The sequence below is a fragment of the Myotis myotis genome, unplaced genomic scaffold (assembly GCF_014108235.1).
Source record: "Myotis myotis isolate mMyoMyo1 unplaced genomic scaffold, mMyoMyo1.p scaffold_m19_p_20, whole genome shotgun sequence".
Classification (NCBI taxonomy): Eukaryota; Metazoa; Chordata; class Mammalia; order Chiroptera; family Vespertilionidae; genus Myotis; species Myotis myotis.
The window spans coordinates 22,417,447-22,432,732 of record NW_023416325.1 but is presented as its reverse complement, the minus strand read 5'-3'; the positions used below and the strand labels follow the sequence as shown (position 1 = coordinate 22,432,732).

The window sequence follows — 15,286 nt, the reverse complement described above, 5'->3', positions numbered from 1 at the left end:
GGAAAGAGGTGCCATCTGTCCCCTTGTCTCCTCAGGGCCTCTTAGACCCTTGGCCAGAGCCAGCGTCAGGGCTTGACTGCCTGGTGGTTCTGGGGACCATGGCAAGTCCATCTTGACACTGACTCCATTCACATAATGCAGTTACTGGACACAAGCAAAAGCAAGGGAGGCTGGACTGAGGCTGGAAGTTGGGAAGGAGGGTGCATAAGAGCCAGACCTCAGGGAGGTGGGCATGTTGGGGGTGGTATGGGGTGGTAGGCACTGTGAGTGTGGGACATAGTGAAGGACCAAGACTGAGCACCTATTGGGGGGCGGGGAGGGGGTGTTCACTGCCTGGAGGGGTGTGAGAGACACCTATCAGAAACCCCTCCACCTACATGGCTACCTTCAAGCCTGCTGTTGCCTGAAATCCCACCATTCGCACATCCTGGAGTCACAGACTTCAGAGAGGGTGGGGCTTTGGGATCTTCTAAACCCCTGGCTGTAAACTGTAACCACTGGGGGCCTTTGGGAACTGCTGGGGTGAGGGGGGGGGCAGCTCCAGAGTCTGATTGGTAGGTTAGGTTGTGAGCCTCACTCTCCATTTTCCAGCAGAGGAATCTGAGGTCCAGAGAGGAGAAGAAAGTTGCCCTTAAGGTCACACCCAGTCCATTAGTGGCTGGCCCTTCATACAATAAATCAAGGTCAGGGGGGCGGGTGTTTGGGATCCGGTTCTGTCATCCTGTGACCTTGTACTCGTCACATGGCTTTCCTGGGCTCTAAGATGTGGGTAATAACCAAATAGACGTCACAGGGTTGCTGTGAGGGTGAAAGGAGATAGAATATGTGATATAAATAGCACTGAGCACTGCCTGGCCCATAGTTGATGTCAAGTCATGGTTACCACAAGGGAAAAAACCCCAAACGCTGGGAAGGCTGTGTGTGGCCCGCTGCCTGCTACTCCCCCTCCTGCCTCTTCCTTCCCAGGGTTTTGGTTGTCATGGTCCCTCGCCCTGCACCTGGCTTGGGTGTGCCATACATTCTCCCCACCTGTCCACACCCCAGTCCACCCAGAACGTTGCCCAGGCAACGTGCCCCAACGTCACTGCCAGTTCAGGCGGAGGGCCCCGGAGTGGAAGCAGCTGGCCCCGTATCACATTCCCAGGTAAATCACCACCCCCGCCCCAACTCCCAGGGGGTGGGGTGGGTGGGGCTTCGGAGATAACTAAAGAGGAGAAGGCAGCCAGCATGTGAGCTGCTCAGCAGCCTGAAACAGGGCCAGCTCCTGTCCTAGATAAGGCAGTAGGTGGCCTACTTGGGCCGGCCCTGAGCTCCCCGGCAGGTGCCTCTCCCAGGTTCTGGGTAGGGGTGGTTGGGCTCCTGAAGTAGGCCAGGGCCGACTATAATCAGCTCATCCCGCACAGTGCATTCCGCAGGGCCTCCAAAGCCCTCACGTCTTGATAACCACAATCGGCATTTATTGAGCACTTACTGTGTTCTGAGTCCTTTCCGCCCAGTAACTCACTTTACCCTCATAACAACCCTGTAAAGTAGGAATTAGGATATAGTGACAAGAGACTGAGGCACAGAGTCATGAAAACAAATGTTAAAGGCCAACAGCTAGCAAAGGCAGAGCTGGAACTCACCCAGGTTCTGTGGGATTCTAGGGGGGTCACATGGACATGGTCTGAGGGCGGTGGGAGAGTTCTGGCTCCTGCTTTACATTTCTGTAGGGATCCTGAGGTCGTTCCTGGAAAGCTGGCTCCCCAACTCGCTGTGTGATGGACACATGGCAACTGAGGGAACTGTTCCTCCCAGGACTCACTTTTGCCAGCTGTTAAATGGGACTGTTAAATGAGGCAGTCATGGGCTCTCAGGTAGAACAAATGAGAACCTATGAAGCTGCTTAGAAAGCAAAAAGCAAGGTTCCGTATAGTTTGATGGATGCACAATTTGGAACCCAGGTTGTACTGTGCCTCATTTTCCCCATCTGTTAAGTGGGGCAGTGCCTGCCGCCCATGGATGTGGTGAGGATTCCATGAGATAGAGTTTGGAAGGAGCTCGCTATGGTGTCTGGTTATATGGTTAGTGCTCCAGAGATCTCAAATGTGCTACCAAAACTCCATCACTGACGAAACTGTGCCCTGGGGCAAGGCACTCCAGACAGTGTCCCGTCACATCTCTTACCTCAATCTCCTCTGTAAGTGGGGAGTATAATACTAATACCTACCATATCCGTTTTCTCGTTGGTGAAATGGGGGTGATGACAATACCTAGCTCACAGGGTTGTGTGTGAAGATTAGGTAAAGTACTTTGTTACATGTGTTAGCTTCTTTTATTGTTTTCATTATTTTTAACAAATAGCTACCAAATGTGTGCTCAATAATGACACCGGCCAGGCCCTCGCTCCCCTCCCACCCCCTCCCCTGTGCCCGACAAAGGGACTGCAAGTACCAACATGCCCTGCACCCCCAGTTGGGACCCCTCCGCCCGGTGCCTGCGCGCTGCATACTGGGAGTTGCAGTCCTTTCGAGGTTGGCCCCGCCTCGCCCCAACTTTGGGGAGGAGGCTGGAGAGCCACCCTGCCGGCCTTTGAATTTTGCCGCGAAAAGCGCGCGTGGCGGCCCCTCGGCCACGCCCCCCGCAGGACGCGGAGCCGCGTCACCCTGGTAACCGCCTCCCGGCTGCCCCTGATTGGGCCTGACCGCGGAGGGCGGGCGGGGAGCGAGACGCCGCGGCTGCTGCGGGCGCTCGCGCCTGTCAGTCGGGCCGGAGCGGAGCAGCGGCAGGGCGGCCGGGCCGGCAGCTCCGCGAAGAGGCTGCGCTCACAGCCGAGGAGGGCGAAGAGCCGGGCCGCCGCCTGCGGGGCCGAAGCGCACGGCACGCGGACCTGAAGCGGGCGAGACGCCGGCGCGCGCCAGGCGGCGCGAGGCTGAGGTCCCGGGAGCCCCCGCGCGCCGCCCGGGGCCACGGGCGCGTGAGAGCCCGGTGCGCGCCGCCCTGCTGCACCTCGCGAGCTCGCAGTCTCGGTGCACCGTCCTTCGGGCCGGCCCCTCGCACTCCCTGCTCCACCCGGACCAGTGATTTCTAGGCGCCGAGGCCCCTGGACTGCATCCGAGCCTCCGCCGCCCGCTGCCGCCGCCTCGGCTGCCGCGGCTCGCCGGCTTCCCCTCCCCCCACACCGGGGCTCGGAGCAGGAGGAGGAGGGGCCGGTGCCTTCTCGCCGCCGCTCTTTGCAACCTGCGGAGGCTGGTGCATGCCCGGCGAGGCGCCCGGACCGCTGCAGGTGCGTGCAACCCCCAAGGAGAAGACTCCCCCGGCTCCGGGCGAATCTGGGGGCTACGAGCCGCGGGCGGGCGGTCGAGCAAGAGGAAGCAACAAAGACAGGCTGCAGCTGGGGCCGGCGAGAGGGGCCGCGGCCGCCGGGCTCCAGGCGCGGGCAGAGGGGGCGCCCCGGGGAGCGGCGCGGGCTGAGCTGCCGCCCTGAGCGCGACCCGGAGGGGAGGCGCAGCGCCGCCCGCGGGACGCGGTGAGCACCGGCCGCGGCCAAGATGCGCCGCCTGAGCGCCCCCGCGGCCCGGGTCCCGGGCGGGCGCGACCCCCGCTGAGCGGAGACACCCTCCACCTCCGACTTCGACTTCGGAAGGCGCGGGCGGCGCGTGTTTCGGCCTCGCCGACCGCATCCCCGTCCACCCGGAGAGAGCATCGGCCCCACGGGGGCCCTCTCGGCCGTTTCTGTCTCCTCTGCATGGCTGTCACCCCGCGAGCGGAGAGTCGCCGCTGAGACCTGGCCGATCCGGTGAGTTCCGCGAGGCGGGTCTGCGGGTTGGACTAGGGGCCGCCCGGGCTGGAAATAAAGGGCCTCGGACTCTCGGAGATCCTGAAGCCGCGGTGCCTCCTGACCTCACACAACTTGTCTGGACTCGCCAGCCGCCCGAGTGGAGGTTGGGGACCCGTTGGGCGGACTCTGCTGGGCCCTGGGCCGGGTGGGCGTCCGCCAGAGGTCACCCCGCCCCTAAAGCCAACAGCAGAAGTAGCAGGGGTAGCGCTCTGTCTTCCGAACATTCCCGGGGTTCCCGGGGAACTGTCGCGCTTTGGAGTGTTGGAGGAGGGGGCACGAGGAGGGGACAGCTTGGGGTTCTCCCAGATAGCCTCAATCTTCAGGGGCATCCGCTCAGAAGGGCACGTGGAGCCTCCCTTACATGCTGGCGGCTGCTTTTGAGGATGACGCTGAGTGTAGACTGTGACAGGGTCCCCTTATGGCCGGTATTCCTACAAAAAATTCACAGGTACACGGGTGCTCAGTGCACCCGTGGTGTGACGTCACTACCAGGCCCCTGACGTCATTGGGGTGACGGTGGCCACATGACTTGTCTTGACCCAAGGCCCGAGGGGCGGGTCGTGGTAACCAGGGCCCAGGCAGACTCCCCACCCTCTGCAGTCCTCTGACCTAAATCCCCGGTGCCCTGGGGAGGAGGGGGGCAGCACCAGCTGTCTCTGGTGATGCTGCTCCCCCCAAGGACAGGTGTCCAGCGTTGGTCGCAGAGCCTGACAGAGCCTGGGGCTTAGGACTCCCAAACAGCAACTTTCTGCTTTCAAAAAAGAGGTTCCAGAGCCCCCCCCCCCCCGAACCCACCCTCGCCAGCAGGCTGACGGTCCCGGTCCCCCGAGAGCTGTGGGCCCCCTGCCTCACAAAGGGCTGATCTGGGCAGGAAGACACAGGTGCCCCATCGCCAGCTGGGGAAGGTGCCAGGAGCTGCTGCTCGCTGCTCCTCCGGTCCAGGGGGTCCCCCGCTGTTCACTGCCAAGATGAGGGCCTGGCCAGGCTTAAACTCCCGACTGCCCCACGCCTTCCGTGTGGAGGATGATTTTGACAAGCTCCATGTGGTGCTCATTAAGTGAATGGAGGGCACATGAGGCCCATCAGTGCCAAGGTCTGAAGAAAGCACGTCTCTGCCAAGGGGCCAGCTACGATGGGGGTCAGGCCCCAGCCCTCCCCTCCACCCCCCCAGCACAGGCCCTGTTCTTGTGCAGAGCCCCAGGCAGCATCCTGCTGCTCCTGATTCCTCTCAGCCCCTCCCAGCAGTCACTGCCAGTGTCGGAAGTGGGTGAAACTGCTGTGATCACATTTCTAGGAAAAGGTTAGAGAACTGCCATTGCTTCCGTGGCGTGGGGTGGGGTGGGGTGAGAGCCGAGGGGAGTGTATGTGAGGTCATTACAGAAGCCAGGCCCCGTCGCTATGCAGCAAGCATTTATTTCTGGTCTCCTACCCGCGGTCTAGCTAGATGAACAGGTCAATAAATATCAGCGGAGCTGCTTTTGGGGCTTTGCGGAGAGAGGATTTTCCAGCTGCAATGGTGTGTTAAACACAGGCTTCCAAGGACAGAGGAGCAGCAGCAGATGGGGGGGAGGTGGGAGAGGGGGCAGAGGGCTGTTTGTGCTGCCTCGCGAAGCTTCCCAGTTTAGAAACAAACTCGGAGTGCGCCAGAGCGCCACAGACACAGGCAGTTGGAGGTCCTCCACGGAGTGTTTACATTCCCTCAGCCAAGGCCGAGGGGACGGCTGTCAGAATCGGGCGATTCCTTCTGTTCGCTTCCCTGGGCTTGGCAATAGCACCAGGCGACGCAGGAGGGAGTGCCAGCTTACCCAGCACCTTCCCACGTGCCAGGCATTTTATAGGATCGCAGTGACTCATGTGCTGTGGCCCATTATACAGACGAGAAACCGAGCCTCCGCGAGAGGAAGTGATGAGCTACAGGTGCTCAGCCAGACAACCTCAGAGGTTCAGCTCTCAGTTGTGCTGACTTAAGAGTCCCAGGTCCTCTCACCCTCTTCCATGGGTGGAGGGGAGGCACCCCACTTGTTGGACAGGGTCCCTACAAGACTCGGGGGTTACTGGCCCTAGAGGAAGTCTGGCCTCACCCAGATGTCTTGCCACACGGAAGCCCAGGTTGGGATCCTGCTTCCCCATTACCTACAGGACAGGTTGAGTAGAGTAGCTACTTCTGCCCTGGCCTTGTGGGCAGCCTGCTCCCCTCACCCCTGGCACCTTTTCCCAGCACTGGAGGAAGGAAGGTATGGCATGAAACCTGCCTGCCAGGCAGGGATGAGAGAGCTGGCCCTCGGCTCCTGGTCATCTGCCCTTGAGCTTCCCTGGGTGGGGTGTGAGGCTGCCCCCAGCCATCCCAGGGACCCTCTTGGAGGCACCCAGCTGGTGGGAAGGCAAGGATATAGATGGGGCAAGAGCATCTTTGGTAGCTATGGCTTCCTGACCCAGCCTGAGGGTGGGGAACGGCCGGGTGGGAGGGGAGCCATGTGACTCTCAGAAAGGACAAATGGGGTTCCGCCAGGCAGAGGAATGGAGAAGTGTTCTGGGCAGTGGGTGTGGCCATGTAGCCAGCCTGTGATTCCAGGGGTGTGCTGACTGAGGTTGAGGGGGGGCCCTGGGTGTCTGTGTCCTGGAGGCTTAGCCGGATGGAGAGGTTTAACAGGGGAGAGGATCCAGTTAGGGCTCCCTTGTCAGACATCCCTGCGCCTCCTTCCAGTCAGGCGTGGAGGGCCTTCTCTGCTCTCTGGCAGCCTCTTTCTCAAGGTTAACTGTCCGCCCTCCGTAAGCCTTATCACTACCTAATCCCACCTAAGCTCACCATCCGCTGTCCCTCTGAGCCATCCAGTGAGGGTTCAGCACAGGTGGTGGCATACAGTAAGCACTCCATAAATGCACATTCTCCACATGTGGCCACTGTTAGCCTCAACCTCAGAATGGGGCCTTTGAAAGGCTTTCCCAGTCCCACTTGGTGCCAAACATCAAAGACCGCAGGGCAGGTCCAGAACTCCCACCCTTCCCGTTGCCTCTGCTGGGTCTCCCACCACCTACCCGGGGCACCCCACATATGTGGCTCCCCATCTGAGCTGCTGGGGCCTGGCCAGGGCGCCCCTCCCAGCCTCCTTCGTGCCCCCTCCACCTTCCAGTCCCTCACCAACCGGAGGAAGCCAGCGGAGCAGCTCATATTCATGAACCGTAATTCAGTCGGCGGCGATTCGTCTGGGCTGGGGCGGGGTGAGGAGGAGGCGCGCACAAAAGGGCCGCTCTGTCACCTCCCGGCCGGGAATCGCCGCTCTCCCCGGGGCGGCCGGAGCCGCCTTTATTGTGTTAACCCATTTGCGTGTCAAGAGCTATTGTGCGCGTTCCCTGCCTCCGCCGTGCCTCTGCCTGTGCGGGGCGGGCTGCGGGCTGCGGGAGGAGGGCCAGCGCGGTCACCTCCGCGGGCGCCGCCCACCGCCCTGATTGGTTGCTAAGTGATTTGCATCCAAGGTAATCACTTTTATCTCAGAAGGATGTCGACTGTAATTATAAGCTGCTGACATCTTTTGAAATCTGCCTAATGACTATTTTAGTCCGCACTGGGTGGGGAGGGGGCTGCTGGAGGCTGGGTGGTAGGGGTGGGGGAGGGGGAGCTGGAAGGTGGCTGGGTTTCTTCGACCTGGACCATTGGCCCATTAGTTTAGAAATATCTGAGTGCCTACTTCGTGCCTGGAACAAAAGGCTGTGTGGGGAGGGGCGTTGCATTCCTGTTGGCGACGTTAGGGCCATTTCAGAGATGGGGAAGTAGAGGCGCTGGGAAGTGAGCCACCTGCCCAGAGTCACACACCCGCTGAGGCTGGAAGCGGCGTCTTTCTGACCCCCACATTCCTGTGTCGCCGCTGGAGTGGGGCGTAGACAGAACTAATGGTGATCATTCCCGGGCAGAGGTCACCTGCCGGGTACCTCCCAGAGTTCATATCGTAGCCCCAAGAAATGCTGGTGTTCCCCCGGGGAGGAAGCAGGGCACAGAGGAATTATGTCATCGCCCAAGATCACACAGCCAGAGAGTGGGGGAGTATGAGGTCTATTGGTGGGCAGAACTGGGGTTCCAGCACCCCCTCATAGTTCCATTCTGTAAACACCTGTCATCAGCCTGGGCTAGGGCACCCTGCTGGCCACGCTCTGGGTGGCAAAGCGCTAAGGAAACAGACTCCACGGGGAGTAAGATGCGGCTGCAGCTAACTCACCTTATGGCAGAGCCCGAGCAGGGCTGGAGGGGCGGGGCGGGGGGGCAGGGAGGGGAGGGTACAGCTGGTCACGGAGGGCTTCCTGACAGGGGGGTGTTCGCTCTGGACCCAAAGACTGGGTGATCTGCCCGGCATGCAGTGAATGGGGATGTTACTGGCAGAGGGAGTTTGAGAACCAAGGGGCATGACCAGGAAGAGCAGGGAAGCTTACAAGAGGGTGGAGGTAAATGGTGTGCAGGGGCTGGAGCGGGATGGAGGTGGAACACGGCTCTAGGCCTTCAGACAAGTCACTTTACCTCGCTGGGCCTCACTTTCCTCGCCTGTTCAAGGGAGTCAGGCAAGTTTTCTCACAGGCTTGTGGGTGCAATGCGTTAGTGTGTGGGCCGCTCGGGTGGGCCCTTCAGAGCGGGGTGGGCAGGGCTCGGGCCCCAGCCAGTCCTCCTGGCCCCACAGCAAATCGGCATCCCAGCCACAGCAGCTGCTTGGGGCCCTGGGAGCCCCTGCCATTGTGCTGAGGGCACGGGGGACAAAGGGGGACAAAGGCCTGCGAGGTCAGGGGGGAGGCCGAGGCTGGCTGTGAACAGGCGCCTGGGGATGGGGACTTGATGATGCAAAACTTAATGACCCAGAGTCTGTGGGGAAGGGGCCTGCCTTGGAGGAGGAGGGAGGTCCAGCCGCCAGCTGTCTGCTCCACCGATTTGCTGCCGAGGCAGGGTCAGCTGCCCCACAGGGTCCAGGTCTGAGCGTGGCCCCGGGGAGGCAGAGGTAGCAGGGCCTCCCGGCCGAATTCAGTCGCCAGGCCCAACTTTGGGGCTTGGCCCTCCCCCGAGCATCTGAGTAACCTCAGCCTCATTATCTGTCAGATGAGCCAGGGGTCGGCTTTGGAGGGCAGCTGCGAGGCTTGGCAGTGAGGGAGAGCAAGTGGGCAGTAAACAGGAACTGCTATTTTTGCTCTTTATTCATCCGATCATTCAGAGAGATTCAGTGCTTCGTGCCAGACTCCCTGCCAGGTGCCGGGGATGCAGAGATGAATAAGCCCAGTTGCCTTGAAAGCTGGTAAGGCCTCCAACACATCATCACAGTACAGTGAGTCCGTCACCACAACACAGGAATTCACAGTCTGCAGGCCCTGTGCCAGGAGCTGGGGCACAGCAGATACGGCCCTGTGGGGCCCAATCTCAGAGGATGCTAGGAAACCAGAGGTGAGAGTTATTACTTCCCACTGAGGGAGCCAGGGAGGGCTCTCCGGAGGTGGAGGCATTTTCAATTGTAGGCTTTGGGGCTTCTGTCTAAACACCTGTGCCTATTATTGGAAATCACAGGACACTGGTGACATCTGCTCTGTGCAAGGCTGACCTCTCGCTTTGGCATTCTGTTCTCTCGTTTCATCCTTACGTGGTTTGGGGAAGGGTGTTTTCCTGCCTGCTGTACAAATGAAGAAATTGAGGCTCCGTGAGGTGAAGCGACAGCTTGGGGCCACGTGGCAGGTCAGCAGAATCCCCTTTCTTACCCACTCAAGCCTTTGCCTATCCTCTGCCTGTGAGGGCGCTGGGCTGGGTGGGCTGCCACTCAGAATCCTTGAACAGTGGCTGAGAGGATCCACTTCTGGGCCAGCTGTTGCCTTTATGAGCTACACGACCTTGAGTAGGTCATCCCCCACGCCAGCCAGGCCTCAGCTGCGTCCTCTAAAATGTCAAGGATGGCAAAGCCGTGGCAGGCCTGGCTTGCTTTACACTGCTGTGCCCTTGGCAGACATCTCCAATCAATTGCTGCCCTCTTCCCCTGCTGAGTCCTTCCCCTGACCTTGGCTTCTGTCCAGGGCTCTGGGCAGGCAGCATGAATCAATCAGCAGGGTTCTTTCCAGGGCTCTGGGCAGGCAGCACACATCTAGGAGCTGAAGCCCGCTTGCCTGCCTGGCCTGGAAGAGCTCAGGTTGCCCCTGGCCCTTCTCCTGTGGCTTAGAGGCCAGGGCACCAGAGCGAGGGGTACTGGAGGGTCTTCTCTGAGGATATGGTTGGTCCTTCAGCCACAAGAGCTGTGGAGGGAGAGCAACCCGTCACCTTGCTTCATCTCCCAGAGCCCTGAGTCCCCTGCATGCAGCCAGCTCCTGCTCGGTGTGCGTGCTCTGGGCAGATTCCGGGTGCTGTCCGTCCGAATGATAGTAACAGCGTTGCTTGAGCTCCTCCTGAGAGCAAGGTCCGCCGTGGCCACCCTCTCCTTTGTCGTTCTGCAGAGCACCTGCGGCACCCGTCAGCCCTCCAGGAGGAACCCTCACCCCATTTTAGAGATGAGGACGCCGAGGTCAGCGTGGCCCAGAAGAGTAGTCATGCCCTTGCTGAGTGGCTGAGCTGGCATGCACACCCAGGTCTCCAGCTCCACAGCCTGGAGCAGGGCTGAGCATGGCAGACGGGGCAGCCTCTCTGGAGAAGGTTTCATTAAAGGCTGGCTGGCTTCGGGCAGGCAGAGCTGGGCCTTCTGGGAAAATAGAGGGACCTACGAGGTGGAGGGAACAGCATGAGGAGCAGCTCAGAGGCAGGCAAGAGTGTTTAGGCGGAGGGAGTAGTTGTGGCTGGATGTGGACAGCACGTGGAGAGAAAGGGAGGGAGGGAGCCAGGGCTGGTCTCGGCGTTTGGACTCGCCCCTCTGTAGTAGGGAACTGGCAGCTCTGTGAGCAGGTGAACGACCCAGTCTGTCTAAGGGTATTTATTCAATGTCTCCATCAACGCAGGGCAAGGTCAGCTGGAAGCTTTAGCCCAGAACCGTGCCTGGCACACAGTAGGTGGGCATCCAGGAGATGTTTGTTGAGTGAATAAATTAATGCTTGCTGCACTGAAATGCTCCTGACCTCCGTGGGCTCAGCTGCGAGGAGAGGCCAGCGTCCCTCTTTCTAGGAAAAGTTGAACGTCGGGTTGGGGGTTGGGGCTGGAGAAGGGAGCCCGGGTCAGGGGCTTCCCTCCCAGCACTCCCGTCCCTGCTGCCTGCCCCCCAGACCCTCCTAGACTTTCTAAGAAGTGCCCCCGAGGTGCTGCCACGCCTGGCAGGCAGCCTGGACCCAGCGCTTTGGGGGATAAAAGATGAAGGTTCATGACCATTTTTTAACTCAATAAAGGGAGAGACAAGCTGCAGGCTGCAGCGGAGATATAATTAGTTCGTAGCAGTGGCGCTTTCTTGATTTAGCTTCTGAGAGAACAAGACAAGGATGTTATCCCCAATTAGCAGGAACATCCAGTCGGAGCCTCAGTAGGTGAGATAACAAGCTATTTTTATGACTTTCTTTCCCAGCTTGGAGGGCGGGGGGGGGGGGGGGGGTAGGGGAAGGAGGCTCGGGGCCCGATTTCTTTTCATGGGGGAACAATTATTAGCGACCTCAGGATTTCCCAAAGGCAAATGATGTATATTGTGAACCCAAACAAGCACGCGTCCGGGGTGGCAGGCTGACCTTTGGAGGCCAGGACCAGTGGAAGGGCGCGGCCCCTCTGAGAAGGCTCCCAACCGCAGAGAGCCCATTGGCTCGGCAAAGGGGAGGCCCCGGCCCTGGCGACAACTGCCTCCAGCTCCCTACCTGCTGCAAGGAGGCAGAAGGGCTACTCCCCGGGGAGAGGAAGGAGCCAGCCCTTGGCAGCTCTTCTTGGCACACCCTAGATTCTCTCTGCCACCTGGGCCAGGGGTTCTGGCCCCTCCGCCTGGAACCTGCCACTTGCTCTCTGTCTGCCGGCCCCCGTTACGGCTTGCCCGGCCCGACCACCCTCCTGCATCCGGGTCCCAGGCCCAGGCTCTGGCAGGGGCGAGTGGTGATTAACTCACTCTGTCCGCTGTCATTACCCCCCCAGCCAGGGCGCCCGGCACTGGCCAAGTGTCTGCTGGGCAGGGAAGCCCTGCCAAGCCCCACCCCGGCTGCCTGGCCTCACTCCGACTCCTGGCGAGGGCTAGGGGATGCCCAGAGAGGTAGCTGGCATGGCTGGCACGACACCCCACCCGCCGGGCCCCAAGCCCAGAGCAGGTTCCTGGGCCTCGGTCCATCCTGGGGCACCTGGCCCCGCCCTGCCTCACGTCCCGCCTCCCTGTCAGTGCGGAGCCCGGCGCTCATGGTTCAGACGACTGACAGATCCAGCCATGCAAAGTGGGAGTTTAATTGCAAACAGTTTTTATGGATCATGGGCCCATCTGTGCCACCATATGCAAAAGGGGAAAAAAAATCCGCATTAAAATTTTTTCTCCCTGCCCCGCCCCCCGAAGCTGATTCCAAAGGAAACAGTTGCCACGGGTTTTCTGGCTGTAGCCAAGCACAGAGCTGGGACCTGTCCCAGGGCCTCCCTGTAGGGCGGGCTGGCAAACTCAGGGGCCCAGGTGGGACGGGGGTGAGGAGCCCCATGGAGCCTGCCTGCTGAGGGGAGGCGATGGCCTCAGCCAACTGCCAGCGGTTCCTGTACCCACTGGGCTCGCTCGGCTCGGGCCTTGGCACAGCTGCAGCTGTTCGCGTGCTTGCTGCCCTTCCCAGCCACCTCGCCGGTGCTGTGCCTGTGGCCTCTAGAGCAGAACTTGGCACGGCGTGGGCACCGCACGAGGTTGTGTTGTGTTGTTGTTTTAATCCTCACCCGAAGATATTTTTCCATTGTTCTTAGAGAGAATGGGAGAGAGCGGGAAAGAGAGAAACATCGATGTGAGAGAAACACATCCACTGGTTGCCTCCTGCACATGCCCCGACCAGGGCCCGGGCCAGGGAGAAGCCTGCAACCTAGGTACGTGCCCTTGACCAGAATCGAACCTAAGACCTTTCAGTCCACAGGCCGACGCTCTATCCACTGAACCAAACTGGCTAGAGCAGGGGTCGGCAAACCACGGCTCGTGAGCCACACGTGGCTCTTTGGCCCCTTGAGTGTGGCTCTTCCACAAAATACCACGTGCGGGCGCGCACGTACAGTGCGATTGAAACTTCGTGGCCCATGCACAGAAGTTGGTTTTCGGCCTGGGCGAGTCTATTTTGAAGAAGTGGCGTTAGAAGAAGTGGGGGGTGTCGGTCGGGTGGGCTACGGGAGACGCGGTGCAGGAGGGCCCCAGGGTATGCATGCAGCGCGGGGGAGGTACATTGTTTTGAGGTACGTTCACTGAGGTCGACCCCTTCCCACTCTCCCATCCACACTCGTCTATCTGAAACAAGTATACAGGACAAGTGTGGATGGGAGAGTTGGAAGGGGTCGACCTTAGCGAACGTACCTCAATCAGATTGAGGACTTTTTTAGCAAAGGCCAGCTTAGGAGTACCCTAATTAAGTTAATAACAATGTACCTAACTATATAGTTTAAGTTTTAAAAATTTGGCTCTCAAAAGAAATTTCAATCGTTGTAGTGTTGATATTTGACTCTGTTGACTAATGAGTTTGCCGACCACTGGGCTAGAGCAGCATCACACAATGTTGATGGAAATTTGAGAATGGGTGTGCTGTGGGGCCCACAGACGAGGCACTTTCTCTACCATTTCTAGCCCAGGAAATGGGCCCCAGGAGGTAGTCAGTGGCTGCCTTGATTTCCCTACCTGCTTCAGAGAGGCGTAAGGAGGCTGGTCAATCCCCCTGGGGCTGCCCAAGCTCACAGTCTCCCTCTTCCCAGTGGTCCCTCCTGCCACGGTGCCTGGCTCCCAAGATGAGCCTCACCCAAGGGTGAGCCCTCCTCCTGCCCTCAGAAAGGGCTTCCACCCAAGGCCTGAGGGGCTGGTCGTCAGCGTTCTGGAAGGATTCACCTCTGAGGCAGCCTGCCGGGGTTCCATTGCCGGGCACCTCATCCCAGCAACTTCAGACTGTTGTTTCGCCCTCTCTGTGCCTCAGTTTCTTCTTCTGTGAAATGGGGATAAGTTGATAGGATACTGCGTGTGAAGGTCTCATTTCTCTTCCCCAAGAGAGGGTCTTTGCTTTGTTCACTGATGCCTTCCCAGCATCCTAATCAGGACACTTGATGTTTACTGAATGAATGAATGAATGAATGAATGAATGAATGAGTGAGTGAGTAAGTGAGTGAATGAATGCATGCATGAGTGAGGTATTTGGAGGACTCCGGGGAGGGAATGAGGCATAGGCTCTTGGCTTGCCAGAAATGCAGGGTTTTTACAGCCTTTCTCTTGAAGTCTGGAATCCACTGGGCAGCCTGGGGGGTTATGAATTCCATTCTCCTGATGAGGAAAACTGAGGCTCTCGGTGATCAGGAGACTCTCCCAAGGTCATGCAGCTGGAAAGCGGCCGAGCTGGGACTGGAACCCTGATCCCTGCGACTCCAGCTGACCAAGTCCCTGCCCCTTCTTATGGGTGAGGAAGGTGAGCCCAGTGGGGAAGGGATTGGGCCACAGTCACACAGCAGGGAGATAGTAGCCAGGTCTGTGGTCCTTCCTACCCCAATGACAAGATAAGGAAACAGGCCCTCCAGCCTCAGACCCAGTCCAGCTGAGTCTGCTGCTCTCCCCGCCCTTCCTTCCTCCCTCCCTCCCAGAGCTGTGCCTGGGATCACTGTGCTGTGGGTTTCCCTATCAACGTCATAAGCCAGCAGCTCAGTGTGTGCCAGCAGCCAGGCCCTATGCTGGGGGCCCCATGCCCACGGCCCCAAGGCCTGGTTCTTGGCACAACCCTCCCACAACAGGTAGCAGGAGAAAGGGGGACCCCTGGGACCCAGGCAAGCACAGGCTGTCCAGGCCCCTGGCAGGAGCCCAGGCCAGGCCCCAGGCAGCCCGTCCCCGCCTGCCAGTGATCACCAGCTCCCGTTGTAATCATTAAAACTATTAGAAGGAAACGTTCGCTTGAAGCAAATGTCAGGCGCCGAGCTCTGCTTTGTAAACGCTCACAATTAATGCCAATCAGGCCCGGAAAAGCCGGCCTGGAATCCTGTCTGTTTCGTCTCGTTTGTCAGCTGGTGCGGCTTCATGTTGCACATTTTCATACAATTGCTATAAACATAAAAGGGAAGCTCCGCAGTGTTCGCGGCGCCCGGATGGTGCGCTGACTTAATTACTTGGTATTCGCTGCTCACTTGGCCGCCCTGAGCCCATGAGGGAGAGAGGGGGACTCTGTGTGGCAGGGTGCAGTTCTGGGGTCAGCAGGGAGATGGGTCAGCCTCCAGGGCTGAGTCTCCTACCTCCCCCCCCCCTCACCCAACCCCCCGCATCCCAGCCACGTGGCCCACGGAGCTGAGGATGTCTGTGAAACCAGCCATCTGCTAAAATGTTTGCCAAACCCTGAAGGAGGAAAGAGGGACTCAGAGTCCCTTAGACCTGG

General features: G+C 59.5%; 1 protein-coding gene across 2 annotated transcripts in view; it reads left to right on the top strand.

Annotated features, from left to right (window-relative positions):
* The first annotated feature begins 3,645 nt into the window (after positions 1-3,645).
* The window catches only part of FAM222A (family with sequence similarity 222 member A), a 47,488-nt gene continuing 35,847 nt past the window's right edge, over positions 3,646-15,286 (top strand). Inside the window, exon 1 of one of the 2 annotated variants that reach the window (XM_036353988.1) lies at positions 3,646-3,778. The gene's annotated coding sequence lies outside the window, so the exon portion shown is untranslated. The remainder of the gene's footprint in view (positions 3,779-15,286) is intronic. The other variant, XM_036353989.1, reaches the window with a different exon arrangement.